General features: G+C 38.9%; 1 long non-coding RNA gene and 8 other non-coding genes across 9 annotated transcripts; 3 read left to right on the forward strand and 6 right to left on the reverse strand.

Moving 5' to 3' along the window:
- The first annotated feature begins 421 nt into the window (after nt 1-421).
- On the forward strand, nt 422-10,490 carry LOC116681950 (uncharacterized). Its single transcript, XR_004330163.1, has 3 exons — nt 422-522; nt 3,806-3,811; nt 10,480-10,490. It is a non-coding gene; the product is annotated as an uncharacterized LOC116681950 (long non-coding RNA).
- trnag-ucc (transfer RNA glycine (anticodon UCC)) lies at nt 2,300-2,371 on the reverse strand. Its single transcript has one exon. It is a non-coding gene; the product is annotated as a tRNA-Gly (tRNA).
- On the forward strand, nt 2,538-2,625 carry trnay-gua (transfer RNA tyrosine (anticodon GUA)). Its single transcript is given in 2 exon segments — nt 2,538-2,574; nt 2,590-2,625. It is a non-coding gene; the product is annotated as a tRNA-Tyr (tRNA).
- LOC116681953 (U5 spliceosomal RNA) lies at nt 6,526-6,641 on the reverse strand. The gene has a single exon (XR_004330166.1). It is a non-coding gene; the product is annotated as a U5 spliceosomal RNA (small nuclear RNA).
- trnam-cau (transfer RNA methionine (anticodon CAU)) lies at nt 7,009-7,080 on the forward strand. The gene has a single exon. It is a non-coding gene; the product is annotated as a tRNA-Met (tRNA).
- On the reverse strand, nt 8,111-8,182 carry trnaa-ugc (transfer RNA alanine (anticodon UGC)). The gene has a single exon. It is a non-coding gene; the product is annotated as a tRNA-Ala (tRNA).
- Nucleotides 10,491-10,688: 198 nt separating the features above from the next.
- On the reverse strand, nt 10,689-10,761 carry trnaa-agc (transfer RNA alanine (anticodon AGC)). Its single transcript has one exon. It is a non-coding gene; the product is annotated as a tRNA-Ala (tRNA).
- A 594-nt stretch (nt 10,762-11,355) lies between these two features.
- trnaa-agc (transfer RNA alanine (anticodon AGC)) lies at nt 11,356-11,428 on the reverse strand. Its single transcript has one exon. It is a non-coding gene; the product is annotated as a tRNA-Ala (tRNA).
- A 665-nt stretch (nt 11,429-12,093) lies between these two features.
- Nucleotides 12,094-12,166, reverse strand: trnaa-ggc (transfer RNA alanine (anticodon GGC)). The gene has a single exon. It is a non-coding gene; the product is annotated as a tRNA-Ala (tRNA).
- Nucleotides 12,167-15,452: the final 3,286 nt, after the last annotated feature.

The raw sequence follows: 15,452 nt of genomic DNA on the forward strand, positions 1-15,452 counted from the left end.
GTTAAACCTAAGGCGGACCCCTGGCTAAATGACACCAAGTGGGCCCTCAGGCAACACTGCAGACAAGTTGAACAAAGATGGAAAGACAATCTACATGTGACACTGGGTGTATTAAGGGACAGTCTATCACATACCAGAATGCTGTGAAGGTGGCGGAGATGCAGCATCTCTCTTCTGTCATAGCTAGCAATTGCCACGAACCTAGATTGTTATTTAATACTATTAACTCCGTCATAAATCCATGCACCTCTGCTCCAACACATGTGTCAATTAGTACATGTGAGAAATGTCTTGGTTATTTTATTGACAAAGTAGCATCTATCTGGGAAATTACCAGTGCTAATTTTAAGGTCTTTTTATCTGCTTCTCCTACACACTCAGCTGTGTTTGAGGAATTTAAGCCTGTGTTGAGGTTGTACAACACATGAAACCTGCCAACTGTCCCTTAGACGTTGTCCCCGCCAGAATGGTGAAGGAGGCTTTTAATAGCACCATTGGGGCAAGTCTTCTTACTCTTTTTAAGTTAATTGCTAAGCCTGTACTTTGTTACTTTTACTTGAGTAAAGAAGTTAAATCAGTACTTCTACTTTTACCAGAGTATTTGTTAACACAATTATATGTACTTCTACTTGAGTATGGCCAGTGAGTACTTTTGCCATCTCTGATGGTGGTTGGTATGCAGGTCACTTGATGTAATACAAGCAAATACATAAGGCCCCACCCAACAGTTTTGTGATAAATGGCGTGCAACTGTATGTCAATGATCAAGCTTGTTGCTGTGACCAAGAAACCACCAGCAAAATGACTGATACATCATCAGTTCCGGAATTTTCTTGGATGCCAAATATTTGAATTCAAAGTCAGAATCCAATTGACATGTAAGAACAATACAATGCACGTCCAGCTTCTACATTTCCGCATGAGTCAGCTTCCCCAATTTCTAAGGAAATATAAACAGGAAAATAGCCTGATAAGCATACATGTGCAGCTCAACCTCAAAAAGCCATAAAGCAAATGTTTGTGGCTTAAAGATCGAGCTCCCGCTCATAAAATGTCCAACAAGCGCAGTCTCTGTGGCGCAATAGGTCAGCGCAGTTGGCTGTTAACCGAAAGGATGGTGGTTCAAGTCCACCCAGGACGTTTGATGCTAACAAAGAAGCCAAAGGATTAAAGAGATAAAGGAGTGCCTGACCTGCTATTGTTTTTAGGAGCAGATTTACAGCTATACACTTTGTGGCTCACACAGTGGCTAACCTTTGTTGCCATCAAAGATGCTATTTGGACCTCCAGAAACTTGCTGGTAAGAAAGCACAAGCAGATCCCCCCGTGGCTGTGATCAGGATGGCTGCAGTATCTAAGTAGTATGTGTTTTATGATTGTACTTTTGTTTTTGAATGGTACATGAACATATTTTAAAGAGTGGTTTTATATCTGTGCTGCGAATTTTGGCAAACTGGTTTGATCACTTGAGGTATTTCCGTGTAGTCTTTGGTCTTGGACAGTTACCTTGCAATCTAAAACTGTATATCCTATTGTCTCTGGAACAATAGTTGGCAGTTGGAGGAGTAATGGCTCTTTACAGTGAATATGCAAAAGAAGATGTTCACAAGTTCAGTCCAGGTAAATGCTCAGCCCATATCACACAGACCTAAACCTACTCACTTAATGCTGGTTACAATATTCTAATAATCAACAATGCCAGAGAAAAATGAAAAAGTGTGATAATTTTTTTTAATAAAGTATTAGCATTTTTAATAAAGTTATGGCTTTTTACTTGCAAAGGTTTTTTTTCCATAACATTAACAAGCATACCGTTAGTTACGGCCCCTGTGTCTGTCACGATGTGGAGAGTCGGTACTCGCAGGTAGTGTGGCCGAGTGGTCTAATGCGCTGGATTAAGGCTCACTCTCCACTCTCTGGAGGCGTGGGTTCTAATCCCACCACTGCCATTTGCATATATTACATAGCTGGAAGCCAACCAATGTGGTCTCTTACAGCTGTGTCATTTGGCCTGAACTGGGTGAAGTAACTAGAATCATCCATCAATCACCTTGCTGGGATTGTTCCTTGTTAACCTGAGGTTCAACCTGAAACCTTCCTTTCCAGCACTTTGGAGTAGAAAATCAACAAATAATTGTGATAATTAATCGTGACCTCCATATTGATCAAAGTAATTGTCGTTATCATTTTGCCATAATCATGCAGCTCAAAGAGATTTTATCAAACCAGGTTGGGCAAGTAACCTTTCTGTTGACTTCTTGTAAAAAAAAAGCAATTAACACAACTCAAAGAAAGCTACTGCGATGGCTGGGAATCGAACCCAGGTCAACTGCTTGGAAGGCAGCTATGCTCACCACTATACCACCATCGCTGGGCAATGCAATGTTCACTTCAAATCTTGTAATACATCTGGGCATTGAGACTCAAAGTGTGCTCTATCACTGAGCTACAGCCCCTGATGAGTCAGAAATTCCCTCCAGGGGGTCCTGTGTTTTCACATTCACAAGAATGGGAAGTGCATATTTATTTGCTAACTCCCTTCAATAGCTCAGTTGGTAGAGTGGAGGACTGTAGACGCTTAAAGCTGAAATCCTTAGGTCGCTGGTTCAAATCCGGCTTGAAGGATCTTGTTTTTCCAAAGTTTCCTTTCGGGGATCAATAAAGTATTTCTGATTCTGATGTAGAGATGGACAGACGACCCAAAAGAATAATATTTCTTGCCGGGACATAACAAGAAACAAAAAAAAGAGTTGCGGTAGACAGAGTTAAGCCCTGACAAAATAGAGAACTACAGACAAAAGTTGTGGAATAGTGCCAAGTGTGACCAGAAGAATTGAAAAAAACAACCATTTACTTTAAGGTTTGTACTATAAAGTACAAAAGTGGATGTGGCCTATATGCTGGAATAGCGCCACCTATCGAATGATGTGCCAAATTTTAAACTTGGCCATTCCTCGTTAGTATAATGGACAGTATCTCCGCCTGTCACAATACTACAAGGACTCAAGGAAGTCCCGGAGAACGCGTTGGACTACTCATGAGGGGAAAGTGGCCCTTGGCTCAGCCTGTGTTCAGCGTGGGAGAAGAACTCTTGATCCTAAAAGGGAATATTGTCAAGCGATGGAAAGAGCACAACTCCTGGACATGAACAACACGTCTCAAGGCGCAGCAGTGTGTCAAGTCTGGGCACCTTAGAATTCCTTTTATTGTCTTTGCAGATAATGTGGTTCTGTTGGCTTTATCAGGCAGTGATCTACAGCGCCCACTGGGGTGACTCATGAGGGGAAAGCGGGCCTTGGCTCAGGCTGTGTTCAGCATGGCTAAGACCCTAAATCAGGCTTCCAGTACCTATGGGATAATACAATATTGTTCACGAAGGCACAACTGAGATTTTTTATAACGTGATGTGTCATTGGTTTGCTACCAACGCTAAGGATGCCTTTCATTGTCGGCAGGATTTGGACCTTCGTGGGGAGACCCCAATGGATTTCTAGTCCAGTGCCTTAAACACTCGACCACGACAACTCAAAAAGTGGTGATAAACCAACTGCTTGGAAGGTAGCTATGCTCACTACACCCCATCACTAGACAATGTGATATTCACTGCAAATCTGGCAACCCATCTGGGCATTGAGACTGATTTTTGCATTAATTAACATAAATGCAAGGAGGTCACGACATCCCACAACACTGTGCTATACAAATTCGCACAAATCCTTTTCAACTGCTGAGTAAAGCAGGACATGGGTAAAGTGCACAGAGTTGTTAGACACTAGAGATGAGCCGGATACTCGGCAGAAACGAGTATCTGGTATGGATAAAGCACTTTTGCCAAATACAAGAATAATACAAGTAATACGAGTCCATATCTGTGCTCGGATTGTTAAAAAATCTGACTGACGTGTAGCTGACTGTGTCTGCGTTCTGTGATAGGCTAGTCACAGCACCCCTCCCCTACACTATTCTGTGATAGGCTAGTCACAGCACCCCTCCCCTACACTATTCTGTGATAGGCTAGTCACAGCACCCCTACCCTACACACAAAAAGTGTGTTGTCATGGAAATACTTTTCTAATCAGCAATAAATACAACAATTTCTGTTCAACCCGTATCTATTGCATGCTTAAAATAACATACTGGTTAAAGCCCCGCCGATTTCCAGACAACCCAACCCACTTCCGGGTTAAACCCTGTCCACTTCCGGGTTAGGCCCCAGTCCGAGTACAGATACAAATACAGATACAGATAATGCTGTACTCGCTCATCCCTACCAGGTACTTTAAGATCAAAGGGTAAGATCTGTAAATGTCTCTGATAAATTGCAATTCTATTCTCCTACACAGTATTATATTTTTTATGTTAACAATACATTGCAGTTCTAGTGTTATTTGTGGTCGGTTCTGCTTTTATTGTGAAAAGCGCCATTTTCTTCTTCTTGTATTTTGTTTGACGCTACACTTCCGGTCATACTCTCTTCACAATGTGTTGCTCACGCATTGCTCAGAGCGGTAAAAACTTGTAAGTTATTAATCATTCATTTGAATTTTGTAAAGAAAGGTTCGCATTGTGATTTACTTTATTATTCTTGTTGTTCGCACATGGTATTTCTAAGAGCTCCAACTGTGAGAATGTGTCAAGCTAGAGAGCATGCAAGTTAATGGAGGGAAACTCGTTGATTAGCGCCCTCGGAGAGCGGAATAAGGTACGATTAATATGTGAATATGATTAATATTTTAATTGTTTGTGAATCAACATTGAAACATTTTGTACTTGTGTTTTCTGTAGTTTTCACGGTGTTCATGATACAAATGGTGCCTGGTGCTCCTTAAGAAGAAGAATTAAAGTGACACCCGTTTGAAACTCTCTGCGTCTGAGTCCATAAATCTGAAGGGCCGCTACAAGATCTTCAATCTTCTGAGGTATGATCCCATAGCTGCAGTCTTAGGATTTCTGGATGGGGCCGTGGCTGCTGTTATGTGTATAGCTGTAAATCTGCTCCCCTTTCCCTCCTTTCTCCTTTGGCTTCTTTGTCCCTCTTCTTTGCACTCGGTCCCACTTGGACCCCCACAGGAAATTAAAAATGGCTCGTTCCAGGTGTAAAATCCCTTTTCTGGGTGGGATTCTCGTCAATTGATCTGCGAGTTTATGTGAATGTTTTGTAAAATCTAAAGAAATACCCTCCAGGGGGTCCTGTGTTATCATATAAATAAAAATGGAAAGTGCGTACATGTGTATTAGGTCCCTTCGATAGCTCAGTTGGTAGAGCGGAGGACTGTAGAGGTATAAAGCTGAAATCCTTAGGTTGCTAGTTCAAGTCTGGCTCGAAGGATCCCTCTTTTCCAGAGTTTCTATTTCCAGAGTTTCTCTTTCCCCCACAAGTAAAATGAAAAAAACACTGCAAAAACTTTTCCACCGTGTGTTCATTTAAATATGGGTACAACTACATGTAGGGCTACGAGATTGCAATATAAGCCTATATATTAATATTAGGATTATAAATAAGTTAAGGATGCATAAAATAAATAAACTTCAACTGGGATTTTTTTTTTTTTTAAAGGGATTTTTTTTTTTGCTAGCTCTGGAGGGAACTACTAGAATTGTTGGGCCCTTGTAAATTACAGAGTGTGGTATAGACCTACTCCAACTGTGAAGGGTCTCGAGATAACTCTTGATACTATATTGATACTATAAATTTAATTTAATTTAATTGAGTCAGTATGGACTTGGGGTGCAGCATGTAACAGGAGAAGGAGAAGTCATCAGTTGGGCCTGTGCCTCGAGGAATGGGGCTATTAATATTACTAGGAGGGGTGGATTCATTTAGACTAACATATTCTCCATCACCCAGCCAGGTTTCAGTAAAACAAAATAAATCAATATCATAATCTGATATTAATTCATTCATCATCTTGCTCAAGGTGAAGGATTAAAGACCCAGGTACTTTAACATCAGAGGGTAAGGTCTTTAATCTTCTGAGGTATGATCCCATCCAGAACCGTGCCATAGCTGCAGTCTTAGGATTTCTGGATGGGGCCGTGGCTGCTGTTATGTGTATAGCTGTAAATCTGCTCCCTAAAAACAATAACAGGTCCGGCATTCCCTTCCCTCCTTTCTCCTTTGCCTTCTTTATCACTCTTCTTTGTACTCGTTCCCACTTGGACCTTTACAGGAAATAAAAGATGGCTTGTTCCAGGTCTAAAATCCTTTTCTGGGTGGGATAAAAACAGAGCTGATGAGTAAAAGCAAAGGTAAAATCACTGCCTTGATGATTAAAACCATTGCTTCTAGTGTTAGTCCTCTAAGTCTCCAGTATCCTACTCTCTGACTAACTTTCCCTACTGTGTCTGGCCAATTTGTTTCCCACACCCTTCCCAATGACATTTTTGATCGGCCCTGGTCACAGTCAGGGGGAGTCCTGTTGTCTCAGTCGCTGTCCACGGCCCATGAAAATCGTCTTGCTTCTGTTATTTAGCTGCTGTTAAGACTCTGAGTCTAGTTAAGGATAGTTCAAAGAAGTACAAAAGGCTCGGCCAAACAGCAAAGCCCCCCAAAAATAGTTTCAACTCATCAGCGTTCCCCTCCAAGGAAGTCTTTAGTAAAAGGCAAAAGTCTTGTGCATTATGAAGAGAAACCAGAGTGAGTACAGCCGTCTGATCGAGAGCAGCCGAAAACCCTAGTCGACCCAGTCCAAAGCATCGCGGTAAGCCTCACTGGGTGTCCAAACTAAAATGATAAGAGGCAACTTTGTAGACTCCTTACTGATGTTTATATCTGTACTCACAATGCCCTTTTTTAAAACACCAGCCAATCACAAGTGTTACATGTGAATAATCAAGGTGTGAGTAATCAGGAAGCTCACATAAAAGATAGTGGCAAGGAGCAACCACATCTACCAAATGTTTAACTTTACAACCCGTGAGCTGTTGGTACCTTGGTTGCCGCGGGTTCCCAAACCTTCCCTCAAAATGTGAATCACACATCTTCCCGCCCCTGAGTATTAACAGCAGAGCAGAGTGGCGCAGCGGAAGCGTGCTGGGCCCATAACCCAGAGGTCGATGGATCGAAACCATCCTCTGCTAATTGTATCAGCATTACTTTCTATTTCCTGTGTGTTAATGTTTAACGAAGCATCTGTTGCTGCATCTGTCTGAAGTGAAATGTCTCCACTTGCTGAAAAATAAACTTAATTACATGTCAATTATATTTCATCCACGAATATGCAAACTACAGTGCTCATACCTGCTGTAACACCCATAAAAACTGGAGCGTAATACAATAAATATACTACATTTAAAGTGCTTGTAGTGCTATCTGATAGTCTGAGGTATAAAAGGGACACCGTTTAGTTTGTGTCAAATGCACTCTACCACTGGACAACATCCCTGAAGATTTTCAGATTTTTTTTACTTTTTTCCAAGATAGACTAAGACTTTTCTTATTAATCCTTCTGGGTTGACTCACCGCGAAGAAATTGAAATATCACTGAATAAAAGAAGAAACATGGGTAAAACATGTAATGTTAATGTTGTATATGGCTTCAAAACCTGTAAATACAACTGCGATGGCTGGAAATCAAACCTGGGGAAAATACTTGCACTGCTACGGTATAAATCATAGTTGAAAAGTAACACACCTGTTGCCTTTCTGCTGCTTTCTGCTCTGTTGATAAACTTTTCAATTGGTTAGTAGTAGTTACCAGACACGGGCAAAGTGCAAATCGCAGAGCACTCCCTGTGTCTGTGGATCCTCATGGAGGCAGCTTGATTGATTGATAAAGTCCCTTATTTGTACCATAAAAGAGATCTAATATTTTATCAAATCAGTGGGGCAAGTAACCTTTCTGGCTAATCTTGACAAATAAAGCAAGTAACCACACAATGAAAACTACTGCGATGGCTGGGAATCTAACCCAGGTCAACTACTTGGAAGGTAGCTATGCTCACCACTATACCATCACTAGACAATGCACTGCTCACTGCAAATCTTGGTCATTGAGACTGATTTTTGCATTAATTACCATGAACACAAGGAGATTGCCTTTTAATACTTTTCTCTTTCAGAATAAGAAAGTATTTAAAAAAGCAGCTCTTTGACAGACTGGAGACTTGTTGGAGATGCCAGGGATTGAATCCAGGGCCTCATACATGCAAAGCATGCGCTCTACCACTGAGCTACATCCCCTGAATGTTTTTAGCTTTTTTTTTTACTTTTTGTGAGATCATTAAATAAGAGAAGACACCTGGGTGAAATATGTAATATTTTGTATATGGTTCAAAACATGGCGGTGGCTGGAAAGTGAGCCTTGGCAAAATGCTTGCACTGCTATGGTGTAAATCTAGTCGAAAGGTAACACATCTGTTGCCCTTCTGCTGGACAATACAACACTCACTGCAATCTTGTAACACATCTGGGCATTGAGAAATGCACTGGTGGAGACGGGTTGCTTCCAGTACCTATGAGATAATACAATATTGTTTATGAAGCCACAAACTATGTAGGGTGCTGTTTTAATGCCCCGGATCCCTAACAGGGGGTATATCTCCTTCAATGTTGAGTTAGTTTTCTGATCGGTTAAGATTTCTATGGGGACCCCTACCCGGGAAAAATGTTGAAGTAAACTATTGGCCACTTGTCTAGCCTTGGTGTTTCTGAGGGGGAAAGCCTCTGGGTAACGTGTTGCATAATCACAAATCACTACGATGTAGTGGTGACCTGCCCTACTCCTACGGTTAAGGAGTTTAGATCGGTGGTTAGAGTCACCTGCTGCCTCCATGTCCCTGCTCGACACCCTCTGCTACAATTCTCCATGTCTCTTCTCTCTCTGTCTGTCTCTTTCTCTCACCCCCAACCAGTTGAGGTAGACGCCTCCCCACCCTCTTAAAGAATACAAGAATGCCTTTCCTTGTCTCAATCTCAGAAATAACCACAGAATCACAACTTCCATTCATGTGCTTGTGCCAGTATTCAACCACGTGAAAGTCACTGTATTTCCAGTATCAGTTGTGTTTTTTTGTTTTTGAAACACCTGCCCCGTGTGAGGGTTGAACTCACGACCTTCAGATTATGAGACTGACGCGCTGTCTACTGCGCCAACGAGGCTACGAAAGCACTCTCGATGGTTGGGAAAATTTCGTAAAATTTGGTCTTCAATCTTAATAAAAACAACGTATGTGGAGACCTATGTACTCCACATACTTTGCCAAACTTTGCGTAGGAATCGGCGTACGCCCGTCCTACGCCGGTTTTAGGTCGTATGCACGTTTCAGAAATGAGGGCCAATGTGACCACAATAAAGACTTCTTGAAGAAAGGTTTGTACTTTAAAGTTCTAGTTTTATTCCAATTCTTCTGGTCACACTTGGTACTTTTTCATAACTTTTGTCTGTAGTTCTCTATTCTGTCAGGGCTTAACTCTATCTCCCCCGCCTCTTTTTTTGTTTCTTGTTATGTCTTGGCAAGAAGTATTATGCTTTTGTGTCGTCTGTCCATCCGTCAGGCCAAAGAAACAGATACCAGCATGTAACTTTGCAAATCAGTGGCTCACCCTGGCCGCCATCAAAGATGCCATTTGGACTTCCAGAAACTTTCTGGTAAGAAAGCACATGCAGATCCCATTCCCTCAAAACGTGAATCACAGATTTTCCAGCACCTGGACTTGATCAGACTGGGAATATGCCAAAGAAAATGTTCACAAGTTCAGCCGAGGTAAATACTCGGCCCACATTCACACAGACCTAAAACTACTCATTTAATGCTGGTTACCATTTTCTAAAATAAACAATGTCAGAGCAAAATTGCAAAGAGTGAAGGGTGTTGATAAAAAATTTTAATAAGGGATTGGCTCATTATTGCCAACCTGATATCATGAAGACAGAGACAGATCCTTTTATTCCTCCTTATTTCTTGTTGGAGAACGGAAGAACTCAGTTTTGTTTTTATTTTTCTGTTTGCATCCGTTTTCAAACCCGAGCGCCTTATTTAGGTTTTGTTGCAGGAATATTTTACTTTGAAAGAGTGTAAAACAACTTCCTAATAAAACAGGTTGAACTATCTGAGGTTTATTCATAAAGTGTGTGTGCGTGTGAGTGTGCTTGTTTGTGTGCGTGTGCTTGTGTGTGTGTGTGTCAAAAAAAACAATGATTCAGTTTGAAATATATTTTCATCCACAAATTAATTAAATTCAAAGCCTCGTAGTAACTCATAGTATAGTACGTCAAAATATCATAAAAAGTCATAGTATAGTATGTCGAAAATTCATAACGTCATAGTTTAGTATGACAAAAATTAATAAAATGTAACAAAAGTCAGAGTATAGTATGTAAAAATTCATAAAAAGTCGTAGTATAACATGTAGAAAACTCATAAACGCCATAGTTTAGTATGACAAAAATTCATAAAATGTCATTAAAAGTCAGAGTTTAGTATAACAAAAAAATCATAAAAAGGCATAGTATAGTATGTCAAAATATTTGTAAAAAGTCGTAGTTTAGTATGACAAAAAAATCATGAAAGTCATACTATAGTATCTCAAAAAAGTCATAAAAGTAATAGGATAGTATGTCGACAAAAACATAAAAAGTCATAGTATAATATGTTGAAATATTAACAAGTAACAAGTAACAATATTAATAAGTAACAAGTCCAGATTTATAGTGCTTGTTGTAAAGCAAGAAGAATCTGAAGTATTCTGGAGAATGCGGGCATTGATCCCGCTACCTCTCGCATGCTAAGCAAGCGCTCTACCATTTGAGCTAATTCCCCCTTTTCAAAAAGAGTCATAGTATGTTGAAAAAAATCATAAAAGTCATAGTGTAGTATGTCAAAAAATTCATAAAAGTCATAGTATAGTATGACAAAAATTCATTAAATGTCATTAAAAAGTCATAGTATAGTATGTCGAAAAATTCATAAAAGTCATAGTATAGTATGACAAAAAATCATAAAAGTCATATTATAACGTGTCAAAAAATCAAAAAGTCATAGTATAATATGACAAATATTCAAAAAAAGTCATAGTATAATATGACAAATATTCAAAAAAGTCAGAGTATAGTATGTCAAAAATCATAAAAAGTTGTAGTATAACATGTCAAAAATTCATAAAAGTCATAGTTTAGTATGACAAAAATTCATAAAATGTCATAAAAAGTCATAGTTTAGTATAACAAAAAATCATAAAAAGTCATAGTATAGTATGACGCAAAAATCATGAAAGTCATAGTTTAGTATCTCAAAAAAGTAATAAAAGTCATAGGATAGTATGTCGACAAAAACATAAAAAGTCGTAGTGTAGTATGTCGTAACAAGTCCAGATTTATAGTTCTTGTTGTAAAACAAGAAGAATCTAAAGTCCTCTGGAGAATGCGGGCATTGATCCCGCTACCTCTCGCATGCTAAGCAAGCGCTCTACCATTTGAGCTAATTCCCCTTTTCAAAAAGAGACATATTATGTTGAAAAAAATCATAAAAGTCATAGTGTAGTATGTCAAAAAATTCATAAAAGTCATAGTATAGTATGACAAAAAAATCATTAAATGTCATTAAAAAGTCATAGTATAGTATGTCGAAAAATTCATAAAAAGTCATACTATAGTATGTCGAAATATTTATAAAAAGTCATAGTATAGTATGACAAAAAAATCATGAAAGTCATAGTTTAGTATGACAAAAAATCATAAAAGTCATATTATAACGTGTCAAAAAATCATAAAAGTCATAGTATAATATGACAAATATTCAAAAAAAGTCATAGTATAATATGACTAATATTCAAAAAAAGTCAGAGTATAGTATGTCAAAAAATCATAAAAAGTTGTAGTATAACATGTCAAAAATTCATAAAAGTCATAGTTTAGTATGACAAAAATTCATAAAATGTCATAAAAAGTCATAGTTTAGTATAACAAAAAATCATAAAAGTCATAGTATAGTATGACGGAAAAATCATGAAAGTCATAGTTTAGTATCTCAAAAAAGTCATAAAAGTCATAGGATAGTATGTCGACAAAAACATAAAAAGTCGTAGTGTAGTATGTTGTAACAAGTCAAGATTTATAGTTCTTGTTGTAAAAACAAGAAGAATCTAAAGTCCTCTGGAGAATGCGGGCATTGATCCCGCTACCTCTCGCATGCCAAGCAAGCGCTCTACCATTTGAGCTAATTCCCCCTTTTCGAAAAGAGTCATGGTATGTTGAAAAAAATCATAAAAGTCATAGTGTAGTATGTCAAAAATCATAAAAGTCATAGTATAGTATGACAAAAATCATTAAATCATAAAAAGTCATAGTATAGTATGTCGAAAAATTCATAAAAAGTCATACTATAGTATGTCAAAATATTTATAAAAAGTCATACTATAGTATGTCAAAACAATCATGAAAGTCATAGTATAATATGTCAAAATATTCATAAAATGTCATAAAAAGTCATAGTATAGTATGTATAAATATTCCTAAAAAGTCGTAGTGTAGTATGTCGTAAAGTAAAGTATGCTAAGTATGTCAAAAAAACATAAAAAGTCATACTGTTGTTGTACAAATATTTATAAAAATTCATAGTATAGTTGTCAAAAAAATTCATAAAAAGTCACAAAAGTCATAGTATAATATGTCGAAATAGTCCTAAAAAGTTGTAGTATAGTATGTCGTAACAAGTCCAGATTTATGGTTCTTGTTGCAAAACAAGAAGATCTAAAGTCCTCTGGAGATGCGGGTGTTGATCCTGCTATCTCTTGCATGCTAAGCAAGCGCTCTACCTTTGAGCTAATTCCCCTTTTAAAGAAAAAGGGAATACATACTTTTACAATTCTTCAAATAAGGCCCAAATACATCCCAAATCTCAAACCAGTGGGTCCATGTTCCTCTATAAAACGGTAGATATCGATTTTATTCCACTATAGCATCTTATATCGCATACTAGACTAGTGTGACCATAGTGTGACTAGGAAGATTGACCTCTTTAGGACTCCATACTCTTTGTGTGACGTTGTCTCCCATATATGGGCATATTACTTCCTTTTCTTCCGTAAACAGAGGGCAGAAACGGAGCCCGGAGCTAGTGGCATAAATAAGCAAACCGCGAAGAATTATGGACATAAAGGGTTTGGATTAATGTCAACACCCGAAAAGGCAGGAGGAAGTTCCAGGCTGGATAGAAAATCACCTGTAGAGGCTAGAAAGACCCGAAAGAGACCTCCATAACCGCTAACTCGTTAGCTTTTAGCTGCAACTTTGGTGAGTTTCTAGCTTTTATGATTTTAAATGAATTTTTAAACCATGAATCAGAGGTGCGTTTTTGCTCGTGGGCGAGTCTCTCGGGTTCAGAGGGTTAAGAGGGTTGGCCATTTAGACTGTAAACAGTATGTTGGTCACCTGGTCGTTAATGTAATAGGAAGGAGCACAAAAATTGACAGTTATTGACTGGAAGTGATAGCTTTGAGTTACATGGGGGATACACACTTTGCATTCAGTCTCGTAATCACCATAAAAATTAGGTATCACTGAATGTGTGCTCATCCTGAATGGGCCAGTGTATTGCATCAGAATTGCTGGTTGAATGGTCTATTAGCTTTGGAACCCCCCTTTCCCCACAGCGTTGAATTTCAGATATGGGTGGGTAGGTGGGCAGTGTGTCCAACCTTTATGTGTAAAAAAACCCACTAAAGAAGTGTCTTGGATGAGAGACAAAACCTCTGCGGAGGACATTTTACCAAGTCCAGTTGCCCTCGGCTAGTTGTGCACTTTGGGGTAATAGCATGGATCAGGAACCAAAACGGACACATCTGGACTCAATGTGGACATTGTACGGCAATATTCGACACGTTTAGACCACAAAGACAGTTATCAGTTTATTTCCATCCGGCAGGTATATTTGTGACTCAGTTGGACATTTTGAAGATAATTGCACAATGTTGACCCAATATTTTTTTACACAGAAAGGTTTGGACACAGTGCATGTGTTGTCAACACATGTAAAGTTACTGACTGTGATTTAACTGAGGGATTCGGTTTGAAAGTTATCTTTTGTTTTATAAAACTATGGGTCATGTACAAAACAGGAGAAAAGGGTTCTTTGTTGCATCCAGGTTGTTATGTATAACAGATAAAAAGCGCAAATGACATCATTCCATCCAGTACGGGCAAGATGGGGTGACAGATAGATTTTTAAAATCCACACAAATAAACAGTCAACATAGCTGTTTGCAGGTTCCGTAAAATGGACGGAGATTAAACTTGGCCGTATAGTGGAGACAGGTCCTACTGATCAGCGTTGGATCAGTCAGGATGGCCGGGCAGTCCAAGGCGCTGCCTTCGTGTCCCCAGTCTCCATTGGAGGCGTGGGTTCAAATCCACTTCTGACAATTAGTGTTTTCATCTGAACTAATAGTCTGAGACATGATATGGGAATAAAGAACTTAGCATTCTTTGTATTAAGCGGAAATGAATGTGCGCAAAACTCAAAAATCAATGGTAAGTACAGCATTTTGTGAGCATCTTTATTGTCAACACATGTGAAGTTACCATGTGTTTGTACACAGTAGACATATCTACTGCTGTATTCACTGTCTGTGGACAGTCCTTCAAAACCTGTTCTTAACATCCTCTGAAAAATTAGCTAACTAAATGATTAAGTTGGCCATAATGGTTTTTTTTTCATCTTCATTGTGATTGTTGTGTGCCTTTAATAGCATACATGTGGAGATTATGAAAGAAACTGTCTAGCAAACCCTTGCAACACTTTGAAAGGTTCCATGGTGTAATGGTTAGCAATCTGGACTCTGAATCCAGTGATCTGAGTTCAAATCTCAGTGGAACCTGATTTTAAGTTGTATGTCTGCATTAGCTTAAGTTAACTGTAATGTCTTGGTGGTTGTAATATCCATAGAGATTCGTGGTGTAGTATGGAACCATTATCCTGACTTTTATGTATTAATCGCGATATCATGTGTCAGAACATAGTTCCAGATGAAAATACTGGTGTCAGAAGTGGGATTTGAACCACGCCTCCAGTGGAGACTGCGACCTGAACGCAGGTCTTGCCCACTCGGCCATCCTAACAGATCCAACAGATGTTCAGTAGGACCTGTTTAAAAAATTATAATATACTAAATTAAACATGTCACTCTATTGGTAGGTTCTCAGTCATCCATGTCATAGTTAACAAGGGAGGGTTCTCAACTGTCAGTCCAAAATATGGGCGTTCATGGAGACATGGAGAAAGTCACCAGGGTGGCAATGTGCTTGACAATGGTATGGCATTGGAAATAGACTGACAATTGGGTCAACATTGTGCAATATCTTCAAATGTCAACTGAGTCCACAAATAAACCTGCCAAGGGAAATAAACTGATAACGTCTTCATGGTTCTAAACGTGTCGAATATTGCCGTACAATTCCCACAATGAGTCCAGATGTGTCCGTTTTGGTTCTTGATCCTGCTATTACCCCAAAAGT

Source organism: Etheostoma spectabile, unplaced genomic scaffold (genome assembly GCF_008692095.1).
Source record: "Etheostoma spectabile isolate EspeVRDwgs_2016 unplaced genomic scaffold, UIUC_Espe_1.0 scaffold00018774, whole genome shotgun sequence".
NCBI classification, from domain to species: domain Eukaryota; kingdom Metazoa; phylum Chordata; class Actinopteri; order Perciformes; family Percidae; genus Etheostoma; species Etheostoma spectabile.